The sequence below is a fragment of the Cupressus sempervirens genome, chromosome 11, assembly GCF_028749045.1.
Source record: "Cupressus sempervirens isolate cs-2001-9-10 chromosome 11, ASM2874904v1, whole genome shotgun sequence".
NCBI lineage: Eukaryota > Viridiplantae > Streptophyta > Pinopsida > Cupressales > Cupressaceae > Cupressus > Cupressus sempervirens.
In genome coordinates, this window is record NC_143128.1 from 428,008,739 (window position 1) to 428,017,233 (window position 8,495).

Here is an 8,495-nt window from a genome sequence, read left to right on the forward strand (position 1 = left end):
GGATGTCATGCTAGCCATCAGAGCATCTCGAGGCCTACTACAAGAAGATGAGTGTGTAAGCAAGATATCCATAACCATGCAACCAAAACATGCAATTAGGGTGTCATCCATTCAAGACCTAAGAAAAATAGATCAAATGAAGGTATCTCTTGATGCCTTGGCAGGAAAGCTCATTGAATTTGAGCACAAAAACTTCAAAAAAGTCAACCACCCAAGGTTAAAATTGCATTCAAAGCCTCAGATGCACCAATTGCAATGCAAAAAGGAGGAGGCAAATATATCCAGATATAGAAGAGAACTGGAGAGTTTGTATGCTAAAAAAGTCAAACAAGAAGAGCTATAAGATTTGTTTGCAAAATGAATGGTCAAAAGAAAAGGGAAGCACAAAGGTAAGCTTCATTTCAAATATTTTAACTACAAGTAGGACATTATGTTGCTAGATGCCTAGAACCTAACAGGAAGGAGAATAACAATTAGAGGGAGAACAAAAATTGTAAAGGAACCAATAAGGGTGGCCAAACTCCAAAGGAAAAGAGAAGAAGCAATGCTACATTGTTGAAGAAGGTGTGATTGATGAAGAATCAACCAATGATGATGATAAGGATGAGGATGAAGTATCCTTTGTTGTTATCAGAGAAGAAAGGGCGGATAGAGCCTTGATAATTAGTAACAATGCTCACAAGAACAAGATAATAGATAAGTGTTGCTCACATCATATATTTGGTGCCAGGAGAAAGTTCTATGAAGTTGAGGCTTACGATGGAGGAATGGTGAAGTTCGACAACAACTCATTATGCATAGAGGTAAGTAAGGGTATTGTAGCCCTGGATGAATCCACTACTTGTGAAGATGTATATCTAATGGAAGGATTGAAATATAACTTGTTGAGTTTTCTCTAGCTAATGGGAAAAGGTTACAGGTTTGAATTTAACAAAGGATCTTGTAGAATATTTGACAAGATATACAAACTCTTAGCTAAATGAAAAAAAAGAAGACATAATCTTTTCTACCTCAATATTTCTAACAATACTTGTATGGTAGCTAAAAATGATAATAGTTTATTGTGGCATATAAGGCTATATTATGTGAATTTTGAAAGAATTTGTTACAGTAGGAAGGAAAAATTGTGTAAGGGCTTTACCCCATATTACCAAACCTAATAATGTTATATGTAAAGATTGTCAATTAGGAGAGTTGGCAAGTTCTAGATTCTTCAACAAGTCACTCACTTCTGGACAAGTTATAGATCTAGTTTATACTGACTTGTGTGGTCCCATGAGAATGAAGAATGTATCTGGTGATGCATACTTTATGTTGTTTATTGATGATTTTTCTACAATGATGCTTAAAGGAGAAGTCAGAAGCCTTCCACATGTTCAAAGTCTATAAGAAAAATGTGGAAAAGGAGACAAATAGATAATTGGAGTGATTGAGATTAGATCAGGGAGGTGAGTTCACCTCACAAGAGTTTGAAAGTTACTGTGAGGAGCATGGAATCAAGAAAAAATTCAGCTCTTAGGACACGTCAACAAAAAGGTGTTGCCAAAAAAAAAACATAACCATCATAGATTATGCTAGAACATTGATTATTCAAAATAATGTTACACAGGTCTACTAGAGAGAAGCTGTAAGCACAATTGTGTACACCTTGACCAGGGCACAAGTGAAGAAGGGAACAAAGAAGACTCCCTATGAACTATGGTTTGGTGACACACCATCCATTAGTTATTTCAAGCTATTCGAAAGAAAATTCTATCAAGAGGGATGAATACCATGAAAAGTTTGAGCCCAAGGGAGTTGAGGATATCTTTTTGGGACACTCTACCAAAAGTACAACATACGTATGTTTGAATCTCTAGACAAACAAAATTGTGGAATATGCCAATGTGAAGGTGGATGAATTCTCATATAAGAATTATGAAGACAACAAAAAGGAAGCAAAAGACTACAAGCAATTTGAATACATCTCACTTAGTGATACAATAAAGAGTATAATAGTAGAGGAGAAACTTGTACAAGGAATTGTACCAGCTCAGGCAAAAGGGACTCAACACAAAGATCGAAAGAGTAGAAGCAATTGAAGGCGAGCTAATGCTATTAAAGTATGTGAGGAGGCACCACTCAACTGACCAAGTAATTGAACACAATGATGATGTAGTGATGACCAGGAGAAAGGTGAGAGAGATAGGGTGTCTTCTCTCACACATGGTGCCCAAAGTAACAAGGGAAGCTTTAAAAGACAATGATTGAAGAAAGTTAATGGACCTTGGTCGCCTAACTAGAAGATAAGAATGTCATTGGTACAAAATGGGTATTCCAAAATAAGATGAACAAGGATGGAGAGGTAGTTAGAAACAAGGTCAGATATGTCTTCAAAGGCTATGAATAAGAAGAAGACCTAGCTTACAGGGAGGCCTTTTCATGGGTGACCAAATTGGAAGGATTCATAATACTCCTAGAATTTTCAGCCTACAAGAACTTTAAAGCATACTAGATGGATGTAAAGATTGGATTCCTAAACAATGTTCTAGATAAGAGGAAGTGTATAGTGAGCAACTTGATGTATTTGAGAATGAACGAGGCAAAAATCAAGTATGTAGACTAAGAAAAACCCCCTATGGACTGAAATAGTTTGGGTTTGTAAGAACAAGTGACAACTACAATTTATACATGAAGTAAGAAACAAATGAAAGATTGCTGATTGCAGAAATATTTTTTGATGATATTATATTTGGAGGAGATAATAAGGTAAGTTATGAGTTCACTAAAACCATGAAGAGAAAATTCAAAATGTTCATGATCATAGAAATCAAATTCTTCATCAAGGGGATCTTCATAGGAAGACAAAATATGTGAAGGAAATAGTGAATACATTCAGTATCTTCAAAGATGGATGAAAGCTCTTAAATAGTGAAGAGGGATCTTCAAAGGAGGATGAAAACCTTGTAGTAATGAAACACTTTATCGATCCATGATTAGTAAAGTGTAGTATGTTGTGCATAATAGACCAGACATAGCACAAGTGATTGGAATAGTAGCCTAATTTTTTGCCAACCCAAATGAATCACACATGGTAGTTGTGAAGAGGATCTTTAGATATCTAAAGGATATTGAAGAGTATGGCCTATGTATCCTTACAAGGGAAACTTTGAGCTCAATGTCTTTATTGATGTTGACAAGGTAAGGAAGATAGATGATAGGAAGAGCACAACTAATGTTGCCTTCTTTCTTGGAAGAAGACTGGTTGCATGAGATAGTAAGAAGAAAAACTACATATCATAGTCAAAAGGTGAAGCATAATATGTTGTTGCAATAATGAATTGCACTCGAGTTGTTTGCATAAAATAACTGCTCAAAGGATTTCAAGAGAAAAATGGAGGAAACAATAGTTATCAAGTGTGATAAGACTAGTGCAATCAACATATCCAAGAATATGGTGATGCACTCAAAGAAAAAACATATCTCCATAAAGTACCACTTTTTGAGAGAGTAAGTGCAAGAAAAAGAGGTCAGGTTGGAATATGTACCAACCAAGCAACAATTAATTGATATCTTTACAAAGCCTCTTCAAAAGGATACTTTTGATTTTCTAACAGAAAGGTTAGGGGTAAGATAAACTAACAACAAACATGAAGGCATCAACCCATGATCCAAAAATAGAGAACTCTAATGGTGGATTGATGAGATCAAGGGACTACTCCATAGGGGGAGTAGATGAAAATAAAAGAAGAGAAGAGATGGTTGCCATTAGCATTGTTGCCAAATGGAGAGAAGTTGAGAGAAGGAAGAAGAGAAGAAACAAAGGGGGAACACATAACCAAAAGAATTTGAGAGGAGCCAAAGAATGGTTAAAGCATGCAGATGAATAATCTCAGGGGGAGATGTTGAAGGAAGAAGCAAAAGAGAAAGCAAGACACCAAAACAATGATAAAAATGGCTAAGAGTTTTCATCAATGCCAAAGGGGGAGATTGTTGGCATAACTCTCTTGAACCTTAAAACTGACCAATAAATAAAACTAAAAGACTTAGTTATCAAATGTTTTTTCATTGATGTCAAGGAACATAGAAAGTAATATTGGTAGGAAGAAACATCTAATATGGAACATTGATGTGTCACTCTAGTTCATAAGGGTGATCAGAGAAGAGAAGAAATGTGGACCCAACAGAGGTGATCTACTTAGGCAAACTATGCTAAGTGAATTTTGAATTGGAAGAAGGATGCTAGTGGAAAGAAAAGAAGATTGACTGGTTGCCATACAAGATAGTTTGGCCAAGTTAGCAAGGAAAGCATGGAGCAGGATACCTGTAACTGCCATGTCATGAAGAGGGTTGGTATATCAAGGAGTAGTAGGGAGAATTCAAATTTGATTTTTTCCAAAAAGAGAAAATCATCACCTATGACTCCTACTCAAACACACTACATTTGACGAGAGTGGTGCACTAGTACTATGAGAATTCAAGCTAGTAATAGGGGCGAGAATTCAAATTATTCATAAATTAGGGATTCTAAGAGAAGCAAGAAGGAAGTATAAAAAGAGATAGAGTCGAAGGAGAAAATGTTAGATTTTTGAAGTGATTAGTGAAAAAGCCAAAAGAGCTATGCTAAGTGTAATCTAAAGGTGTGAAGTAGAGTGACAGAGAAGTCACCACTGAAGAGTTAGTGTACTAAGGAGAAGATAGTAAGCCCAAACAACACAAGAATAATTGTATGCAAGAGCTAGGAGAGCCAAGCACATAAGTGATCGAAGTTTGAAGTTGCAGAGCCGAGAGAAGGTAGAGCATAGTTTCAGACAAGTAAAGAGAGCTGAAGAAGAATCCATTTCAAGTGAAGTATAGTAGCTACTTCATTAGATCATCCCCTATTGTTTACTAATCTTTACAATGGTAAATCCCATTGAGGGAGGACCTTAATAAGTTCTTTGTACTAGATCCCCTAATAGGATGACACATTAAGTTGTGGTCAAAAGTCCTTTAACTAGGTTGCTCCTAGTAGGGCAAGACTTTAATGGGTCTTATCAAAATCCCTTAATCGATTTTCATATAATAATATCTTTGTAATTTTTTAACATAGATAAGCTCTTTACTAGGTGCACTTTAGGAGAGTAAAATATTTGTGAGAATCGACTCACACACCGTGGTTTTTACCCTAGATGGGTTTCCACGAGATAAATATTGTGTTGTGTGTTTCTATTTTGATGTCCTTTATTTTTTCTTAATCTTGAAAAATTAAGTTGTATCTATGCAAACCCATAAATAAGTGTGAAGTGTGGTAGAGAGTGAAAAATTTGAACTAGTGAGAGAGCTATAATCACCTTATTTTTTGATTGCTATGTTTCTTTCCCTTATATCTTCCAATTTAGGTTTAGCATATTAGCATTCATCATTTTATGATTTTTTGGAGTCCAACGTTGATAGTTTGTACGTTATTCTTTGACATGGGCCTCCACTATCTATTAGAACTCTTCATTTGATAATTTTTATCCAAATAAAATAAACGTCACTTCTTGTTCAAACTCTAGCATGGTATGAAGCACTTGATTGTTGCAAGTATGTTATAAAGTTTGTGAAGATGGTTCTCCTATTAATGATTATTATTCTCCTTTCATAATCTATTCATTTATTTTAGAGTAATCCCTATTCATGGAGAATCTTTCACTCAGATTTGAATGTAAGGTGTTTCCAAATATGTCAGGTCTAATTATTTTCTTCTTCCCTTTATGATCTACTATGGTGAACGGATTTGAATCTTCTCCTTACCACCTATCATACTCCTTGGTTAGCGATGATAAGTGAGGGCATGCATTCTTTCTTAGACTTTGCTTGTGTAATAGAATTGCCAACTATTTTTTTCCCTTGATCTATATATGCCAGTAAGTGTAAACAATTTGTAACTAAAGATGAACAGTTTCATTCAGAAAAGGATGGATTGTTTAGTATCTTACTTATCAAACCTTGTTACATGTCCCTAGTGGTTTTATGCTTTTTCTCATAAGTATGAATTGCCTTCATTCTTACATGTCATGTAAGAGAGATTACATCAACCCATATTATTTATGTTGCTTGTAATCATTCCTTCATATCCTCCTTTTCCATATCACTATCTTGTTAGATTGTATATGCTATTGTATGTATGTCATGATTGCTTTGCTAAGCATACTGAAAATGGATGGATAAAAAATAGATTTCAATATATTTCTAGTTCTTCCCAAGTTCTTTTTATATATTTTACTTCGCATAAATGTTTTATTGGAAGAGCCACATCTCTTTAGTTACTAATTGTGACTATTCCTAATGATAAATCTCAAATGATGACCCTCACGAGTTCACTTAATGAGAATATCACCTTTTCAAATTGGTCACTATCTTTTCATTGATCATGTTACGATATAAGTCAATTCCCATTATAATTTTGTTTGATGGTTATAATCTTTGTTCTAGCCATATAAATTCTCCATAATATTTGTAAACCACACATAATCTTTTTGTTCATAATATATGTCAATGAAACATTACTAGATCCCTTGTTGTCTATTAATCAATTATAATATATGGTTGTTATAATGATAGTTCTCCATTTTTCTAAATCAAAGATTCATGTATATCAGGTTCAATATCCTTAAACTATTTACACATAAAGATGATCCAATTAGTTATTTACAATATATATATATATATATATATATATATATATATATATATATATATATATATATATATATATATATATATATATATATATATATATATATATATATATATATATATATATATATATATATATATATATATATATATAAAATTTAATATTATTATCTTTATCATATTATTATAATTTTATTTATATTTGTAATCCAGTTTTATATTTTTACTATAAAGGTGATTATTAGTCCTTGTCTATTTATAGGCAAGGAACTAATATTCCCATTTGCTTAGTTCTAATTAGTTTTCTTCATAAACAATATTATAGTTCTAAAGTTTAGGAGTGTTTTATTTTAAAAATATTTTTCAAACTAGTATTTATTCTTTCTTATTGGTTGGTCCTATTTTATTTGGGGTTTATAGTATTTTTCCCATTCAAAAAGTACAAAAAAACTTATAGTTATCCTATACTCTTCTAGAAACTTCACCATTCCATTCACCTATCTTGAAGCTTCTTCTTTAATGTGCTTGAGAAAGGGCAAATTATAGAGGGTCGAATAGGAGACAAAGTTCATAATGAGGAGCAACCATCCACTACTCCTCTTGCCTCAATAACTCTATTCTACTCATAGTATTCATGCTTACTTGCAATTAATGGCTACATATATTCAAGTTAGAAGAGCTTGTTTGTTTTTGCTAACATTACTTCCATGACAGTCCCGACGGTGCACCCTTTTCTCACTCTTTGGTCTCGCAACCGTATTACTTGCCCTGCTGTTTTGCTTCTTGGAACCCCTTTTCAAGCATGCATCCTTTGAGTGCTTTACAAGGCACATTCTGAGTGCTAGATAAGGTGCATCCTAGGTTAGATGCATTCTAATGCATGTGCTAAAGTCAAGGCAAGATGATTCGATCTTGGATGCGATTGTACTAGCGTTAGTGCACCGGATCCCATTAGATGCATTCTAATGCATGTGCTAAGGTCAAGGTAAGACAATTCGATCTTGGGTGCAATCGTACCAGTGTTAGTGCACTAGATCCCATTCTAAGCGCTAGTTAGTGCATCCTTGGTTAGGTGCATTCTAACGCATGTGCTAAGGTCAGGGCAAGATGATTTGATCTTGGGTGTGATCATACCAGTGTTAGTGCACTGGATCCCATCAGAACTTTGCAGTTAAGTGCACTTGGGCCAGAGTAGTACTGGGATGGGTGACCTCCCGAGAAGTCCTCGTGTTGCACCCTTTTCTCACTCTTTGGTCTCGCAACCATATTACTTGCCCTACTGTTTTGCTTCTCGGAGCCCCTTTTCGAGCATGCATCCTCTGAGTGCTAGATAAGGTGTATCCTAGGTTAGATGCATTCTAATGCACATGCTAAGGTAAGGGCAAGACGATTTGATCTTGGGTGCGATCGTAATTAGTTGTTTTCATAAACAATATTACAGTTCTAAAGTTTAGGAGTGTTTTATTTTAAAAATATTTTTCAAACCAGTATTTATTCTTTCTTATTGGTTGGTCCTATATTATTTGGGGTTTATACTATTTTTTCCATTCAAAAAGTATAAAAAACTTATAGTTATCCTATACTCTTCTAGAAACTTCACCATTCCATTCACCTATCTTGAAGCTTCTTCTTTAGTGTGCTTGAGAAAGGGCAGATTATAAGGGGTCAAATAGGAGACAAAGTTCACAATGAGGAGCAACCATCCACTACTCCTCTTGCCTCAATAACTCTATCCTCCTCATAGTATTCATGCTTACTTCCAATTAATGGCTACATATATTCAAGTTAGAAGAGCTTGTTTGTTCTTGCTAACATTACTTCCATGACAAACAACAAAAAATAATTTCCCAACA

General features: G+C 34.4%; 1 pseudogene; it reads left to right on the forward strand.

Moving 5' to 3' along the window:
* The first annotated feature begins 7,762 nt into the window (after nt 1–7,762).
* On the forward strand, nt 7,763–7,881 carry LOC149530258 (5S ribosomal RNA; annotated as a pseudogene).
* Nucleotides 7,882–8,495: the final 614 nt, after the last annotated feature.